This window comes from Gymnodraco acuticeps, unplaced genomic scaffold (genome assembly GCF_902827175.1).
Source record: "Gymnodraco acuticeps unplaced genomic scaffold, fGymAcu1.1, whole genome shotgun sequence".
Classification (NCBI taxonomy): domain Eukaryota; kingdom Metazoa; phylum Chordata; class Actinopteri; order Perciformes; family Bathydraconidae; genus Gymnodraco; species Gymnodraco acuticeps.
Genome location: NW_022989821.1, coordinates 232056 through 248821, shown reverse-complemented (window position 1 = coordinate 248821; position 16766 = coordinate 232056).

Below are 16766 nucleotides of genomic sequence, written 5' to 3'. Positions count from 1 at the left end.
TCATTTCAACCGCAAACAGCAAGAGATGAGGGATTATTATTTCCTCCTTCCATCCCTTTTTTCTGTTTAATCTGATTACTAACAACTTCTAATAATTTGACATAGTTTATGATTTAATTGGAAAATGAAGTGTTTTTAAATAATAAACCCGTTTCTGATTCTGAGATTTATTTTTGACATATGGGTGTTGAGAGATGTATCCATATCTCTTGATGTTGCTCTCAAAGTGCACAAGATTGATGCTTTTAACTTCAGTATTTAAAAAAAATCTTCCTGGGGGACCCCAGAGGAGGTGAGTTCCCCCCAAAATAGCACTTTGTCTCTGCTTATGTAACTCCGGTGTAGTGTCCCCTCGGCAACAGATCACTCAGAGCTGGTGATTACTTTCCTGCATTTCAATGGACAGCATATAAAAAGGACACGTGAGCTGCATTGCTTAAGAGATCCTCTCATGCTATCTCTTTTACAAAATAAGTATCCAGTCAACAACAAATTTCAGTGATCGTATAGTGGTAGTATATTTTTCACAAGCAATGTGAAACATTAAACTTATACAAACTGGTGTACAAAACTCACATACCTGCGTTGATCTCCTGGAGTGTCTCTACTCTTTCTTCTCCACATCTCTTGTCCACCATCAGAGATTGCAAACATTTCAGAAACAGCTAGAGGTAGGGGACAAACAACTTGTTCGCTGGGCATGTCAAAAACCTCCCTGCTTTGATCAAGACTTTAGGGAGCCTTTAGCCCCTCTAGCAAAGGGACTGGAAAGCAAGCTTTGAAAATGCAGTACCATCTACATGCTGTCATGTTCCAGACACTGCTCTCAACCACTCAGGGCCTGCACAAATACCTGCAGAAAGAAACACTTGACTTGGTGCAGGCAGTAGATTACAAAACAGCAGTTGAGAACACACTGAAAAGTTACCAAAGTAACGAGAAAGCACATGAGGTCTATGACAAGACCAAGGCCCTGTGCAATGATCTTGATATTCCCGAAACTGTGACACAGAGGAAGAAGCGTAGAAACATGGAAGACTTTGTAGTCGAGGCATCATGTGGAGCAATGTGAAACATTAAACATAAATAAACTGGTGTACAAAACTCACATACCTGCATTTCAATGGACAGCATCAAAGGACTCGTGAGCTGGGTTCTGGTGCTCAGATTAGCTATTGATGATCACGTTGATAAATCATATAAAACAAATAGCCAATCACACTAAAAACATGTTGCTGTGACTGTGAGCATTAAACAATTAACATTAAACTAAACAAACACAACAGAACGTTATTGTCCTTATAAAATAAAAACATACATTTTGTCCACCGAGATAATACAGGCACCTTACCCTCAAGAGATCCTCACGTGCTATGAGAATCTCCCACAATGCATTGCCGTAACAAAGCTTTTTGTTTGTGACACCAGATGGCGCAATTGTGTATGTGCGTGTGGGGAGTCTTGCAGTAGAAAATTTGACTGTAGCGCCGCCACTGTGGGCTAAGCCCCGAATGTTTCCAGGTCCAGGCGACGCCCCTGGCCTACAGTATAGCCCAGGGGTGGCCAACCAGTCAGAGGTTAAGAGCCACATGTTTTCTATGTTACTGCAAGGAGCCACATCAAACACACAGTCACTGATACCGCTTGTTTCAGTTTTTAGTTTTCTGGAGACAAGATTTCAACCACGTCACTGATTCATTTTTGTGGCATTGGGATATATTTTTAAAATCCTCTGAAGCAGAGAGAGGAGCTGTGGATTATTGTTATTGATTAATGCATCAGTGTTTCTTAGGGTCAAAAACACTAAACCCACAAATTAAAATGAAAGCGTTTAGTTTATTTAATAAAAGAGCACATGTTCAATGTGAAAAGTGACAGTAGTTATAGATTATTTGCAATTTGATTCTATATATATTTTAAAAAAGTATATATATAACACCTTGAATTTCAGGGGGGGTGCGGGGCTCCGTTGGCGGCTCGCAGTGCCCCTCCAAGACAATGGTAGGGGAAACACTGAATAGTGTTTAATCAACAATAGGTTTCCCCCCCTCAAAGGTGATTGGTTCACTGCATTGCAGGTATTATTGTGATTGGCTGTTGGGCCACATCAAAATTAGATGCGCTGTCATCCTCTCATACTGACACCTGACACCACACATACACACATAGGGAGAGCCGGGACAAGGGTAACACGGGACCAAAGTAACGGAGCGATTTTATCCGAGCCCAAACAACTTTGACCGGCCAAATTACGTCAGAATGATCAGCATTCAATACTTAACAGACCTACTAAATATCAGGTTTAACTGTCAGTGTTGTCACAATACCAACATTTTGGTTTCGATACCAAGTCAAGAATTGCGATTCCGATTATTTTTCTTAAAAAACGGGAAACAGTCTTAAATGTAATTATTGTGCTTTATGTCACACCAGAATCATAACCATAACACAAACTTTTAAACAATGAGAACAATAAATACAATAAATGACAAGAATTCGTATTAAATAACATTAATACATTTATTACAGACAGGCCTCGTGGTGTCCGTAGGCTTGCCCTCACTGTCAGAGATATAGCTAAAATACTTCCAGATGTAGCTTCTGGCGTCTTTTTTGTCAACAAGCCGAGGCGCAGCGGCAGTTGCACTCCCACTTGCAGCCATGCTTCTCGTTTTCTCACATGCTCTGGCAGCTAGCGCGTGCACGAGAGAGGGGAGGAATTTAGAGCGTGCTTGAGAGGGAGGGACTGCAGGCACGGCTGCAGTGCAGGGAGTGGAAGCAGGGCGCTGAACACACACGGCTCTTATTAAAACAGCGCTTTCTCACCGGTGTACTTTCCCCCGTCATTCTTAAAGTACCGATACTAATGAAACGGAGGAATCGTAACGATTTTAACGACAGGGTATCGCGGTATACCTTTCAAGTATCGGTACACCGTGCAACACTAGTCAGGAGTCAGTGTCTCTCCCCCAAACTCACACATATACAATTCGATATGAACTGAAGAGCCGCATGAAACTAGGCAAAGAGCCGCATGCGGCTCGAGAGCCGCGGGTTGGCCACCCCTGGTATAGCCCAACCATGTACACCTTCCTTTTTTCCCGTCCAAAGTTTGAATTGGATAAAGGTAATGGTTATCGATGGTGCTTTTATAGCCTATTGTATAATAACTGTGTGATTTATATAGCTTTTCAAATGCATATGGCCACCCATTTACACTGCTCTTCCCGTCAAGAATATGAATAGAACTTAGTTAGATCACTTTACATTTCTGCAAATTAATTTTTAATCACACACGTCTCCCCGTCCCGAAAATGATAAATAAAATAAAAAGAAGAAACCATTTTCAAGTTCAGTTTTCAACGTTTTATTTAAAATAACTGACATAACACAGACACCATACTGTAGGCCTATCTGCTGCGGAAACCAGGACGAGCTATTTCGGGATCTGTTTTTCGGGGGCTCCTCAGTCTCTCATTTACCCGGCTCCTGATTAGGACACATCCTGGGGATTGTGTTTACAAACATTGACCAGACCGTTCACCAGCCCCCACCCCCCATGTTGCCTATGCTGTCCTGTGTTGCGAACTCTTTGTTTAAAGTGTGTGTTGTGTGTAGAGTGAAGATGTATGTATGTAAAAGGAGAATATATGTGTGTAAGAGTGAACATATGCTGCATTTTGAATGTCCGATAGTCCACCATTTCCACCGGAAATATCAAACATTTAATAAAAGTGAAAAACAATGAACAAGACTTAACGTATTCATCATAATTAATTATATTTATTTCGTTTGGATGTAGGATTTTTGACTTTGTTTAGAGCAGTGATCTTCTACTATATGAACATTTTGGACCCAAAATCACAAAAAAAAAACGTAAAAACAGATTTTGAAAATGATATTATTTTTCATAGGTAACACAAACATACACAACGAAACCATTTAAAAGCTGGAAATATATACATGGGATGTCACTATGATAATGTGAAAGTTTGATTGAGGTAGCATGGGATTTCATTCTGATAAGGCAAAAGTGTTATTATAAATATAATACAAATATATATATACACATTATGTACAAAAATCAGTTTTTTCTGTCTTTATCTGTGCCACGCTTCAAAGCGGTTTCTGTCAATACGACACCGAGGGCAACATCACAGGTTCCTCCTCCATGTCAAAAAACAAGCTTAAAGCTTGACTCACGTTCAGAGTTCTCTTCATCATAGTTGAATCTTCAAAACTCTAAATCTATCTAACTATATCTAAATTCTCAATGTTTGTCTGTCACTTTACTTCAATCCAGTCTCCCGCCGTCTCTCTTCGTCTCCCGCCGTCCCTCTTCGTCTCTTTTCGTCTCGTTTCGTATCACTCCGTTTACCTGATTACCTCACCCCCTCCCTGGTAAATACATCCTGTTGAGCAGAATCTACAGTTTCCAGTATTTTCCGTTTCGTAAAATTATCAAATACGGCGAAGATATTAAAATATGTGCTTCCATTATTCATACTTCTGAAATATATCTGTATTAACTTTATATCATCGTATGTCCGTGTTTATTTGTGTCTGTTTATTGGGTCTTTTTGCATGAAACAAAGACTGGCATATAGTTTCAAGCCAGTACTTTCGACAGAAATACACATATACATCCTGTTGAGCAGGATCTACAGTTTCCAGTATTTTCCGTTTCGTAAAATGATCAAATGCGGGGAATATATTCAAATATGTGCTTCCATTTTTCATACTTTTGAAATGTATTAACTTTATATCATCGTCTCTCCGTGTTTACTGGGTCTTTTTGCATGAAACAAAGACTGGGATATAGTTCCAAGCCAGTACTTTCGACAGAAACACACGGCAATGTTGTCCGGACTGTTGTTATTATGCGGCACAGGTCATGTGATCTGATCACGCCGGCGTGACGGTTGACTCCAAAGGGTTAATATTAAATACATATAAGTATTTTTACAACTTGTATTTAGAAATACTCTGTTGTAATTATTGATGCATAAATGTGTTCATCCATTCAATGTGGCATCTGCTATAATGGGGTTAATGTATGATATTACTTAATAATACAATACATTATAATACATGATATGATAATTATATTTTAGTTTTATTCATTTCTTATTTCATAGTTTCTCATTATTATTATTTGTATAGCTCATCTTATTTTTGATTGTATTAATCTGTGTGAATCTGTGCTGTCCTGTTTTTCACTCTCACCCTGTTGCTGTTTGAACTACTGAATTTCCCCACGGGATTAATAAAGGTCCATCTTATCTTATCTTATCTTAATGTATAAGTTGATTTACTTCAATCTACTGTACTGTGTAAAAACACCCCAACAATATTACAAGAAATATACTGCATAAAGCAAACTATATACTTTATTTGATCTAAAATATTGATGTTTTTTCAATATAGTAGCTTGTGAAAACCATACAGTAACAAATAAGTGATTAAATGCTACAGTATTCAGCAAACACAACTGCAGAGCTGCAAACTTTGCAAACAGTTGTCTTTGTGTATTTTGTGAATGAAGCGCCATCTCATGGTTAAATCCTGTAATTGAACAAATGGGGAAATTGGGCAACGCCCTCTAGCAATTTGGCAACACCCCCAGCCGCTGGCATCCGCTGGGCTTTTGACTGGGACACACCCACCTGAGTCTGATCTGGAGTGCTTCATCTGTAGGTCATTATAGTCAACGATGAAACCATTATAGTCAATGATAATAGTATGACTTGTTTAGCTGTTTTTTGTTTTATTGCCCTCCTCATAAAGGACGTTGCTCAATAGGGGGTGATAAGACTATTGCCCCTTTGATGTGACACCTGTTGTAGTATCCCCCTAGTAAGCCATTATAGTCAATGATGATAGTATGACTTATTTTGGTCACCTGTTGTGGTTGTAATGCCCTCTATAAGGTAATGTTCTTTAATAGTGGGTTAATATTACTTATTTACTCTTTTGTGGTAATATAAGGTTATATGACATAGTATGTCTTTTGAAGTTGTATAGTTAGGTAATAATACTTTGACCTTGTTTGTGTTAATATGGGGTTCAAAGGGTAATCTTTGCTAGTTTATTTAAAACAAATCATTTCCTTTCTCCCCCTTTTTTTGTCTTCCTCCACCCATGCTGTCCCTATGTCTGAGCCCTAAACCCTCACACACCCCCCTCCCACCCTGCTGCACCTATGAACACAGAGGGGGGGGCTTTGAGTTTTTACCTGTGACTATGTCTCTGAAAGGTGTCCACAGTGTTGTTTTTATAAAAAATAAGTCATCTTTCCAGATAATCTAATTCCTTTCTCCAGTAAGGATAAGAATAATTGACAGAGAGGCTGTAAAAATCCTCGTACTAGCGAAAGCCCTTTACTTAAATGTAACAAATCACCCTATACTCTTAACAAACGTTTTTGAGATAACAGGGTCTCCACTATTAGACCTCAGGGTTGCTCACACACAAGACTAGTGCTTGTTTTAAGTTTAGCTTAGAAAATATATTACTTTACAATAGCATCTAAAGCAGGCAGCTATAGGGGCTAGAGGAAGTATTTCCTCTCAATAACACTGACAAGATTATATTCTGTAGCAATGAAGTGTAAAGTGAAGGTTCCCCTTAAAAACTCCAGCAGACAAACAGAGGAAGAATCTATTTCGTGCAGACCTGAACATGACAGAGAACGATAAGGAGGGGGGTTCATTTCTTTACAAGTCCCAGTTTACCCCTTTACTCTTATCAATGTTTTTGAGATAACTATGAGGGGCCGTGTACGCCAAAATTCAAACTAACCTCGCGCACACACTACTGAAAACATCTGGCCTTGCACACACACTACTGAAATACTCTCACATTCACTGCTGAACACCTCACACACACACAAAACTGAAAGTTAAACCTCACACACATACTACTGAAAATTAACCTCACACACACGCAACTGCAAATGAACCTCACACACACACTATTGAAATCTTCTTACATTCACTACTGAACACCTCACACACACACACACACACACACACACACACACACACACACACACACACACACACACACACACACACACACACACACACACACACACACACACACACACACACACACACCACACACACACACACACACACACACACACACACTACTGAACACATCTGGCCTTGCACACACACTACTTAAAACATCTGGCCTTGCACACACACTACTCAAATACTCTCACATGCACTACTGAACACCTCACACACACACAAAACTGAAAGTTAAACCTCACACACATACTACTGAAAATTAACCTCACACACACGCAACTGCAAATGAACCTCACACACACACACTATTGAAATCTTCTTACATTCACTACTGAACACCTCTCACACACACACACACACACACACACACACACACACACACACACACACACACACACACACACACACACACACACACACACACACACACACACACACACACACACACACACACACACACACACACACACACACACACACACACACCTCACACACACACAACTGAAAATTAACCTCTACTCTGTTTGGAAGTCGCCATTAAAGAAGAAGAATGAAACAGAAGGTATACCTGGGTAAAACAGAGTCCATTCTCTTCGGTTCGAAACATAATCTCAGCAAATCCGACGACTTCTCAGTTGCAGTGGGTGACATTATTGTCACAAGTAAGAAGGAAATTACATACCTAGGATCTATTCTTGAGGCAAACCTCTCCTGTGACAAAATGGCATCCAATGTAATAAAACAAGTAAATCAAAGAACTAGATTCCTATACCAGATCTCCTCTCTGGTAAACAAAAACACCCTGAAAACTCTGGCAGGAGCACTCATTCAAGGGTACTATGACTATGCTTGCACGTCATGGTACCATAGCACCTCCAAGGCGCTAAAAATAAAACTTCAAACATCGCAAAATAAACTGGTCAGACTACTGCTTGACCTTTCATCTAGAACCCACCTCACCTCTGCCCACTTTGACAACCTAGGATGGCTTAGAGTAGACGACAGAGTACAGCTACTTGCAATGGGCCTGGTCTACAAGATCCACTACACCTCTATGGTACCCATGTACATGTCAAAATTCTTCCCAAAGGTCAAGGAATACCATGATCATAACACCAGAGGGAGCTCCACAAATCATGTGAAACCCAGATTTGGCACAAAAAAGGGGGAATACACGTTTCGCAATTATGCCACATCAAGGTGGAACGCTCTTCCCACAACTGTAAAGGAAAGTAAAACTATACTTACCTTCAAAACCTCTCTTAAAGAGCACCTTCGGGGGAGAGCATTGCAAAACTGGCCCCGGTAATGGTACAAATCTCAACCTGTCGTTCAATGGACAGCTTCCCCCCCCCATCTATGTATATACTCGCATTTTAGACTCTGTTACTAACTGTATATCTGTAGACTTGGTATGTCTTAAATGTCCGGTTAGGATGTAATAGAACGAAATCTAAAATGAAAATTGTAAATAAGTAATCTGTATGTAAAAAACCACCTGTATGTAAATTGTAAATAATTCATCTGTATGTCAAATATGTCTTATATGTCTTAAATGATATGATGAATTGGAAATGGGGGACCCTGATGTAAACAAGACGAAAGTCTTTCTCTGGTCTGCATCCCCTTAACAATTGTATGTTTTGAGCTGTACTGTACTGTACCCAATATACAAGCTGTTAATAAACTTTTCAATCAATCAATCAATCAGGTCCAATTCAGCATGGATTTATAGAGAAACAGCACCGCAGCCGTAGGCTGGACCCTGAACCGAGCAGTCTACAAACTGAGACGGTCTGTTCTATGGAGGTGTTCTTGTTTACATCACCTGGCGCAGCTCGTGAGGTGGCCTAGCAACCCGCTAGCAACATGCACAGCTGCAATAAGCTACAAGCTAATTAAACCGAAATCGAGCCAGAACCTTTTCTTTTTTGTTTTACCATTTATTGAAGTGATTGACATTTCAGGCTGAGAGGACAATGGCCAGTTAAATATGTTTGATTAAGCTTAAGCATATCCCTTTTACACTGTTGTATTTAGTTAATTAAGGTGTATTGTAAAATGTCTGGTTTCAGTGTTGGGTTATACTTAGCTTCAGCCTCTCGTGTCATATCTGCTTCCAAAAAAACTACATGTCAATAGTCCAAATGCCAAACTCAAGGCTTATTCTGCAATCCACTGACTTCACAGAGATGATGTCCAATTATTATCTAAAGTGTATTGTGCTTTTCCTTAAACACACATTGCCAAACAATCTCTCAATAAGATTTCCATCAAAATAAGACACACAAACTGTAGCTTTTACCAGTTAACCTCTGCATAGATACGGGCTATCTGAGAAGTCTTGTCAACTACAAACATTGAGATTAGTTGAAAGACCACTGTTTTGGTCAAAATTAGATTAAGTACCTGATAAGAGAGTGATTTATGACCCCCATTAACCTTAGTCCCACCTCCAAATCCCTTTGATGTGGCACCTGTCACTCTGACATCTCTGACCTTTGACCCTATTATCTTTTATGACTTGTTTGTTTATTGTTTTATTGCCCCCTCATAAAGGATGTTGCTCAATAGTGGGTGATAAGACTATTGCCCCTTTGATGTGACACCTGTTGTAGTATCCCCCTAGTAAGCCATTATAGTCAATGATGATAGTATGACTTGTTTAGGTCACCTGTTGTGGTTGTAATGCCCTCTATAAGGTAATGTTCTTTAATAGTGGGTTAATATTACTTATTTACTCTTTTGTGGTAATATAAGGTTATATGACATAGTATGTCTTTTGAAGTTGTATAGTTAGGTAATAATACTTTGACCTTGTTTGTGTTAATATGGGGTTCAAAGGGTAATCTTTGCTAGTTTATTTAAAACAAATCATTTCCTTTCTCCCCTTTTTTTTTCTTCCTCCACCCATGCTGTCCCTATGTCTGAGCCCTAAACCCTCACACACCCCCCTCCCACCCTGCTGCACCTATGAACACAGAGGGGGGGGCTTTGAGATTTTACCTGTGACTATGTCTCTGAAAGGTGTCCACAGTGTTGTTTTTATAAAAAATAAGTTATCTTTCCAGATAATCTAATTCCTTTCTCCAGTAAGGATAAGAATAATTGACAGAGAGGCTGTAAAAATCCTCGTACTAGCGAAAGCCCTTTACTTAAATGTAACAAATCACCCTATACTCTTAACAAACGTTTTTGAGATAACAGGGTCTCCACTATTAGACCTCAGGGTTGCTCACACACAAGACTAGTGCTTGTTTTAAGTTTAGCTTAGAAAATATATTACTTTACAATAGCATCTAAAGCAGGCAGCTATAGGGGCTAGAGGAAGTATTTCCTCTCAATAACACTGACAAGATTATATTCTGTAGCAATGAAGTGTAAAGTGAAGGTTCCCCTTAAAAACTCCAGCAGACAGACAGAGGAAGAATCTATTTCGTGCAGACCTGAACATGACAGAGAACGATAAGGAGGGGGGTTCATTTCTTTACAAGTCCCAGTTTACCCCTTTACTCTTATCAATGTTTTTGAGATAACTATGAGGGGCCGTGTACGCCAAAATTCAAACTAACCTCGCGCACACACTACTGAAAACATCTGGCCTTGCACACACACTACTGAAATACTCTCACATTCACTACTGAACACCTCACACACACACACAACTGAAAGTTAAACCTCACACACACGCAACTGCAAATGAACCTCACACACACACTATTGAAATCTTCTTACATTCACTACTGAACACCTCACACACACACACACACACACACACACACACACACACACACACACACACACACACACACACACACACACACACACACACACACACACACACACACACACACACACACACACACACACACACACACACACACACACACTACTGAACACATCTGGCCTTGCACACACACTACTTAAAACATCTGGCCTTGCACACACACTACTCAAATACTCTCACATTCACTACTGAACACCTCACACACACACAACTGAAAATTAACCTCACACACACACACACACACACACACACACACACACACACACACACACATACACACACACACACACACACACACACACACACACACACACACACACACACACACACACACACACACACACACACACACACACACTCTGCAAAATATTTTACTGAAAGATTCCCAGTAGGGAATATGCATGTGTTTCACCTATGTGTGTGAGGGGGATTCTTGCTGTAACGGAAGTCATTGTAATGAAACGGAAGTAACAAAGAACAAAGCTGCAGTAGGTGGCGATGATTCTCGTCTACTCTATTTGGAAGTCACCATTAAAGAAGAAGAATGAAACAGAAGGTCCAATTCAGCATGGATTTATAGAGAAACAGCACCGCAGCCGTAGGCTGGACCCTGAACCGAGCAGTCTACAAACTGAGACGGTCTGGTCTATGGAGGTGTTCTTGTTTACATCACCTGGCGCAGCTCGTGAGGTGGCCTAGCAACCCGCTAGCAACATGCACAGCTGCAATAAGCTAACAAGCTAATTAAACCGAAATTGAGTCAGAACCTTTTCTTTTTTGTTTTACCATTTATTGAAGTGATTGACATTTCAGGCTGAGAGGACAATGGCCAGTTAAATATGGTTGATTAAGATTAAGCATATCCCTTTTACAGTGTTTTATTTAGTTAATTAAGGTGTATTGTAAAATGTCTTGTTTCAGTGTTGGGTTATACTTAGCTTCAGCCTCTCGTGTCATATCTGCTTCCAAAAAAATGACATGTCAATAGTCCAAATGCCAAACTCAAGGCTTATTCTACAATCCACTGACTTCACAGAGATAATGTCCAATTCTTATCTAAAGTGTATTGTGCTTTTCCTTAAACACACATTGCCAAACAATCTCTCAATAAGATTTCCATCAAAATAAGACACACAAACTGTAGCTTTTACCAGTTAACCTCTGCATAGATACGGGCTATTTGAGAACAATTGTCAACTACAAACATTGACATTAGTTCAAAGACCACTGTTTTGCTCAAAATGAGATTAAGTACCTGATAAGAGAATGATTTATGACCCCCATAAACCTTAGTCCCGCCTCCCTTTGATGTGGCACCTGTCACTCTGACATCTCTGACCTTTGACCCTCTTATCTTTTATGACTTGTTTGTTTATTGTTTTATTGCCCCCTCATAAAGGATGTTGCTCAATAGTGGGGTGATAAGACTTTATTGCCCCTTTGATGTGAAACCTGTCATAGTGTCCTTAGTAGGTCATTATAGTCAACGATGAAACCATTATAGTCAATGATGATAGTATGACTTGTTTAGCTGTTTATTGTTTTATTGCCCTCCTCATAAAGGACGTTGCTCAATAGGGGGTGATGAGACTATTGCCCCTTTGATGTGACACCTGTTGTAGTATCCCCCTAGTAAGCCATTATAGTCAATGATGATAGTATGACTTGTTTAGGTCACCTGTTGTGGTTGTAATGCCCTCTATAAGGTAATGTTCTTTAATAGTGGGTTAATATTACTTATTTACTCTTTTGTGGTAATATAAGGTTATATGACATAGTATGTCTTTTGAAGTTGTATAGTTAGGTAATAATACTTTGACCTTGTTTGTGTTAATATGGGGTTCAAAGGGTAATATTTGCTAGTTTATTTAAAACAAATCATTTCCCTTCTCCCCCTTTTTTTTTCTTCCTCCACCCATGCTGTCCCTCCCACCCTGCTGCACCTATGTCTGAGCCCTAAACCCTCACACACCTCCTCACACACCCCTCTCCCACCCTGCTGCACCTACGTCAGAGCCCTAAACCCTCACACACCCCCCTCCCACCCTGCTGCACCTATGAACACAGAGGGGGGGGGCTTTGAGATTTTACCTGTGACTATGTCTCTGAAAGGTGTCCACAGTGTTGTTTTTATAAAAAATAAGTTATCTTTCCAGATAATCTAATTCCTTTCTCCAGTAAGGATAAGAATAATTGACAGAGAGGCTGTAAAAATCCTCGTACTAGCGAAAGCCCTTTACTTAAATGTAACAAATCACCCTATACTCTTAACAAACGTTTTTGAGATAACAGGGTCTCCACTATTAGACCTCAGGGTTGCTCACACACAAGACTAGTGCTTGTTTTAAGTTTAGCTTAGAAAATATATTACTTTACAATAGCATCTAAAGCAGGCAGTTATAGGGGCTAGAGGAAGTATTTTCTCTCTATAAAACTGATAAGATTATATTCTGTAGCTATGAAGTGTAAAGTGAAGGTTCCCCTTAAAAACTCCAGCAGACAAACAGAGGAAGAATCTATTTCGTGCAGACCTGAACATGACAGAGAACGATAAGGAGGGGGGTTCATTTATTTTCAAGTCCCAGTTTACCCCTTTACTCTTATCAATGTTTTTGAGATAACTATGAGGGGCCGTGTACGCTAAAATTCAAACTAACCTCGTGCACACACTACTGAAAACATCTGGCCTTGCACACACACTACTGAAATACTCTCACATGCACTACTGAACACCTCACACACACACAAAACTGAAAGTTAAACCTCACACACATACTACTGAAAATTAACCTCACACACACGCAACTGCAAATGAACCTCACACACATACTATTGAAATCTTCTTACATTCACTACTGAACACCTCACACACACACACACACACACACACACACACACACACACACACACACACACACACACACACACACACACACACACACACACACACACACACACACACACACACACACACACACACACACACACACACACACACACACACACACACACACACACACACACACACACCTCACACCTCACACACACACTGAAAATTAACCTCACACACACACACACACTCCGCAAAACATTTTACTGAAAGATTCCCAGTAGGGAGTGTGCATGTGTTTCACCTATGTGTGTGAGGGGGATTATTGCTGTAACGGAAGTCATTGTAATGAAACGGAAGTAACAAAGAACAATGCTGCAGTGATACAGTAGGTGGCGATAATTCTCATCTACTCTGTTTGGAAGTCGCCATTAAAGAAGAAGAATGAAACAGAAGGTACACCTGGGTAAAACAGAGTCCATTCTCTTCGGTTCGAAACATAATCTCAGCAAATCCGACGACTTCTCAGTTGCAGTGGGTGACATTATTGTCACAAGTAAGAAGGAAATTACATACCTAGGATCTATTCTTGAGGCAAACCTCTCCTGTGACAAAATGGCATCCAATGTAATAAAAAAAGTCAATCAAAGAACTAGATTCCTATACCGGATCTCCTCTCTGGTAAACAAAAACACCCTGAAAACTCTGGCAGGAGCACTCATTCAAGGGTACTATGACTATGCTTGCACGTCATGGTACCATAGCACCTCCAAGGCGCTAAAAATAAAACTTCAAACATCGCAAAATAAACTGGTCAGACTACTGCTTGACCTTTCATCTAGAACCCACCTCACCTCTGCCCACTTTGACAACCTAGGATGGCTTAGAGTAGACGACAGAGTACAGCTACTTGCAATGGGCCTGGTCTACAAGATCCACTACACCTCTATGGTACCCATGTACATGTCAAAATTCTTCCCAAAGGTCAAGGAATACCATGATCATAACACCAGAGGGAGCTCCACAAATCATGTGAAACCCAGATTTGGCACAAAAAAGGGGGAATACACGTTTCGCAATTATGCCACATCAAGGTGGAACGCTCTTCCCACAACTGTAAAGGAAAGTAAAACTATACTTACCTTCAAAACCTTTCTTAAAGAGCACCTTCGGGGGAGAACATTGCAAAACTGGCCCCGGTAATGGTACAAATCTCAACCTGTCGTACAATGGACAGCTTCCCCCCCCATCTATGTATATACTCACATTTTAGACTCTGTTACTAACTGTATATCTGTAGACTTGGTATGTCTTAAATGTCCGGTTAGGATGTATTAGAACGAAATCTAAAATGAAAATTGTAAATAAGCAATCTGTATGTAAAAAACCACCTGTATGTAAATTGTAAATAATTCATCTGTATGTCAAATATGTCTTATATGTCTTAAATGATATGATGAATTGGAAATGGGGGACCCTGATGTAAACAAGACGAAAGTCTTTCTCTGGTCTGCATCCCCTTAACAATTGTATGTTTTGAGCTGTACTGTACTGTACCCAATATACAAGCTGTTAATAAACTTTTCAATCAATCAATCAAACAGGTCCAATTCAGCATGGATTTATAGAGAAACAGCACCGCAGCCGTAGGCTGGACCCTGAACCGAGCAGTCTACAAACTGAGATGGTCTGTTCTATGGAGGTGTTCTTGTTTAAATCACCTGGCGCAGCTCGTGAGGTGGCCTAGCAACCCACTAGCAACATGCACAGCTGCAATAAGCTACAAGCTAATTAAACCGAAATCGAGCCAGAACCTTTTCTTTTTTGTTTTACCATTTATTGAAGTGATTGACATTTCAGGCTGAGAGGACAATGGCCAGTTAAATATGGTTGATTAAGCTTAAGCATATCCCTTTTACAGTGTTTTATTTAGTTAATTAAGGTGTATTGTAAAATGTCTTGTTTCAGTGTTGGGTTATACTTAGCTTCAGCCTCTCGTGTCATATCTGCTTCCAAAAAAACGACCAATTCTTATCTAAAGTGTATTGTGCTTTTCCTTAAACACACATTGCCAAACAATCGCTCAATAAGATTTCCATCAAAATAAGACACACAAACTGTAGCTTTTACCAGTTAACCTCTGCATAGATACGGGCTATTTGAGAAGTCTTGTCAACTACAAACATTGACATTAGTTGAAAGACCACTGTTTTGGTCAAAATGAGATTAAGCACCGGATAAGAGAGTGATTTGTGTCCCCCATTAACCTTAGTCCCACCTCCAAATCCCTTTGATGTGGCACCTGTCACTCTGACATCTCTGACCTTTGACCCTGTTATCTTTTATGACTTGTTTGTTTATTGTTTTATTGCCCTCCTCATAAAGGATGTTGCTCAATAGGGGGTGATAAGACTATTGCCCCTTTGATGTGACACCTGTTGTAGTATCCCCCTAGTAAGCCATTATAGTCATTGATGATAGTATGAATTGTTTCGGTCACCTGTTGTGGTTGTAATGCCCTCTATAAGGTAATGTTCTTCAATAGTGGGTTAATATTACTTATTGACTCTTTTGTGGTAATATAAGGTTATATGACATAGTATGTCTTTTGAAGTTGTATAGGTAGGTAATAATACTTTGACCTTGTTTGTGTTAATATGGGGTTAAAAGGGTAATCTTTGCTAGTTTATTTAAAACAAATTATTTCCCTTCTCCCCCTTTTGTTTCCTACGTCAGAGCCCTAAACCCTCACACACACCCCTGACACACCCCCAACATCTAAATATTGGATTGTTCTTTCTTAGTAAGATCCCATTTTCATTACAATTGGGGTCTTACCTTGACTTGAAGATGAAGTCCATGCAATCCTTCTGGACAACAATCTCTATTACTTTTTTGTAAAAGTCCTCCTTATCTTCCTCTAGTTTCAAAAGTCTAGTTTGTTGTTTGCGTCTATCGTCTCTGCGTAGAATAACAGCAGCAACAAGAACCTGTGGGCTCACGTGCGCCCCTTTCAGTGCGGCAGAGGTTGTGGCTGCCTCCCCTGGTGCTTTCTCATTGCTGTTGTATGATGAGACCAGCGAGCCTAAATATCATATATACGTGAAATAAG